Raw genomic sequence first — 3,629 nt, 5'->3', positions numbered from 1 at the left:
TCTCCCTGAAACTAAAAATGGGCTATTTCACAAGCTGGGAGGAGTGGGGGGGTGCAAGCCGTGGCAGACGTGGTGCAGAATGGGTGACTCACCCCATTTGATGCATTGCAAGACGCCTTTGAGCTATCAAACGATGGGCGATATAGATACCTGCAACTGACGCATGCAATTGACTCAGTTCCCATCCCTGGAGGGGGTTCCGAAGAGCTCACCCCAGGAAGCTAACCTTTTTCACGACTACATAGTCACTAAAGTCACGTCGACGTTATTGCAGGTATTAACGGAGTTCGGGGCTCTGGAACTGTCTCATCTCAAAGGAAGATGATAAAGGGATGTCAGACCATTGGAACCAGTGGACTGGGTAGAAGAACTCATGCTGATTATTCACAAGCGGCCATGGCTTGGTGGGGAATAGTAGACAGCAACATGTGTTTGAGGTGTGAGAGGGGGGCAGGTACCTTCTTACACACTTCTAGGAGAATGCAAGCTAATCCAGGTTTCCTGAGGGAAGGTCATCGGGAAGTTAACCTCACTGCTGGGTCCCATGTCCCATGCGACCTGAAGCTGGTGCTGTTGGGAGTTTGGGGGAGGTGGGAATCACCAAGTACGAGAACACGTTTCTGTCTGTAACTTTGGGACTGGCAAAAAGGCTTATTGCTGCAATGTGGGCATGACAGGTGTATGTCTTTGGAGAGGCGCATTTGTACACCCAGAAGTTGTCCCCAGAAATTCCAGAAGGTATGGGGCGGGAGGGTGGGGAGAAGGAGGGATGAAAGTCAAAGATACTTACTGTTTACTCACTGTTTTCAGGTCGCCTGGTGAATGGCTCAACTGTTACTTGATTTAGGGTCCTCCTTATGCCACCAAGATTTGAGTCTTGACCATATTGTTATTTTCTCTGCAATTTGTAACCAAGCTTTGGCAACCATTTGTCTATTTTGCTATGTGTTCTACTTGAAAATAATAAAGAGTTCCAAAAAAACAAAGGAAGATTGACCCAGCACCGAAAGGCTCTCCAACCCGTTAGGAATTGGGTCACTTTCATTGTCAAAAATAGCTTACATTGACAAAGTATTGAAGCCCCAGATTCTGAGGCATAACCCTCAACCAACTGTGATTTACCTATCAAAGGTGCTATCGAGTCAGGGGCGGTTAGCATCGAAAGCTTGCCACATATCTTTGACAAAAATGGGGAGTGGGCGTATGCCCCATTCCTGTGCGCCACTGCCGGCCTAAGCTAGCATGGTGGGCTCCAACGCAGTCATCGACTTTGAGGCCAAAGCCGTGCTTAGCGGTGCTTCAAGCAAAGATTTCCAACATCTGAGGGTTTTTTTAATGAACAAAATACAATTATTTAATTAAGGTGTAATTTTCCTTTGCGTACAAAAGGTTATGGGAAGTATACCCTCACTCCAGAAATAGGCTCTGAAAACATGTGGTGATGGGCACGCAAGTGGGGGAAAGGAGACAGCCGAGTTGGTTGCAGGAAGGAATGGAAACAGAGGCTTGGTCCACTGTTCTGGGTAGGGTGGGTGTGGAACGAATAAGAAACACAACAGGGGTCCAAAATGCTCCTCAAACTAAATGTATCCTTTCACATAAATCTGACAAGAGAACACTTTCTTAAACCATTCGGATGAGCCACTTGACTGCTCGGACTACTCATACTCCAAAACCAGGACTATGTAAAGCATACAATTACACCAATAGTTACATCAATTTGGCAAACAGTTTGCACAGCTAGACATTTGCGATTGAAGACCTGCAGAGTGACTAAAATAGATCCAGATATTATTAGTTAACACGCAAGTGGAGTGTTGGGGAGAGGAGGCGGCAAATTGGGAGCTGGACCCTCTTCTGTGTGCTTTCCAACTGCCTGCCAGAAATAAAACAATTTAGCACAAGACTTAAAGGTGGATGCTTCCTCAGCTACTGGCACCAACAGTATAGTTCATACACGCTTTCCTTCCAGGGTGATCATGGTTGCCCCTCCTAACTTAAACGCCAGGTTGCAGCGATCTATAACGTCTTCTTACTGGTTTGCCTGAAACTCATGCTTAATTCCTGTAAGCTTCTTCTTAATCGCATCCTTGGAGCTAGCATAGATAATTTTACTTTTCAATCGCGCACAGTCTGGAACCCAGAAGAAGACCCAATCCTCCCTTTTAGTTTCCTTTGCCTCATAAGTAGCATCGTAAATGGCATAACTGCAATCCTGCTTCAGAAGCATTTCAGCAAAGGATCCGTACACATCGTCAAGGTCATCATAATCGTCAACAAATATGTCTTTCCCTTCTTCAATGACAATGGACCTCATTACGAGTCCGGCGGTAACGCTGCTGGTGCTACCGGCAGGTTGCCGCTGGACTTGGAAGGAATTACCAGCGCCTGACTTCCCGGTAACACCGGGGTATTACAACTCTGGCGGCTGGGAATTTTGTAAATCCCTATTTCCATTGAGTCTTATTGGCCTCAATGGGAATGGGCACCACGGAAGCAATGGCACTGAGAATAACGGCGCCTGTGCTTCCGTGAAAGTCTGCCTACGGTGGCCGTTATGCCCGGCAGGGTCAGACCTGTTGGGCACAGCGGCTCCAGCAGGCAGGCTTGTAGTTTGCCAGTCTGGAAACAACAGTGCCGCTAGGCTTACAGGCACAATTGTTTCCGGACTGGCAAACTTGTAATGACACCCAATGTTCTTTTTGTCCTCACTCTGGCAGAATAGGATTGCCTTCTTCCTCTTCTTGATCTCTTCCTGCGATGAAGCCTTCCTCACTGTTATCTGATTAGACACTTTGATGACCTCATCGGAAACAGTTACTCCGGAAGCAATGGCTGATTAACAGGAACACCTATCGCGCTTGTGCTTCAACGCAGACTAAAGCAACATCTGAGTTTTTAATTACTCCCATTCCACTTTGGAAGATTGTTGGAAGGAAAGAAAAGCCTTAGCACCCTGCTTACTCCTCTTCATGCGAGAGAAGGAAGACACTGAACGATGGGACTTGCTACATGAGCATGACCGTTTCCTAACCTTATGTTTTCTTTTCTCCTCTTTACTCTCCTCCTTTTTAGGAGTAGGCTCCTCCATGTCAACCTCAGAGGATTTTGGATGTAATGAGCCAGGAAACTTCGAGGGCGGACAGCCTAGTGCCACTTTGGTGCTCCATGCCCTACGGGCCTCCGGGTTCATCGATTGAAATGGACTCGCACAGCTCCATATCTTGACCCACAAGACACTGCACACGTTCTACAGATAAGAGTGACATTTTTGCATTGCAGTGCATTCATTGCTTATGTTAGGTTTGTAATGAGGCATGATTGCACGGCAAAAAAGTGCACTTTATTGTTCCAGAGAAAGCAGCGTTCTGAGCCAAGGAACAGAAATAACTCATGTCATTCGGCATAATGTGCTCCTTTTGTAGGATGGCAATGTCCAGTGCAGGATAATTGAAGATGGCCGGCGCCGAATTACGCTACGCCCCCTGATGAACATTTCTGAGAACAGCTGGTGCCAGATGGTTATTTATGCAGTGTGTTAGTAGTGATAATTTCTAGTGAAAGCAGAGGCATACCCGCAGCTATGATGTCACATCCAGAGTCATGGGCGCCAACGTTGCCAAGTGCAG

The 3,629-nt window shown here is 46.9% G+C and overlaps 1 pseudogene; it reads right to left on the bottom strand.

Moving 5' to 3' along the window:
• Window positions 1-1,951: 1,951 nt before the first annotated feature.
• On the bottom strand, window positions 1,952-3,091 carry LOC138568688 (cofilin-1-like; annotated as a pseudogene).
• Window positions 3,092-3,629: the final 538 nt, after the last annotated feature.

This window comes from Ambystoma mexicanum, chromosome 2q, assembly GCF_040938575.1.
Source record: "Ambystoma mexicanum isolate Mex_15411 chromosome 2q, UKY_AmexF1_1, whole genome shotgun sequence".
NCBI classification, from domain to species: domain Eukaryota; kingdom Metazoa; phylum Chordata; class Amphibia; order Caudata; family Ambystomatidae; genus Ambystoma; species Ambystoma mexicanum.
This window is presented reverse-complemented; position numbering and strand designations above follow the sequence as displayed.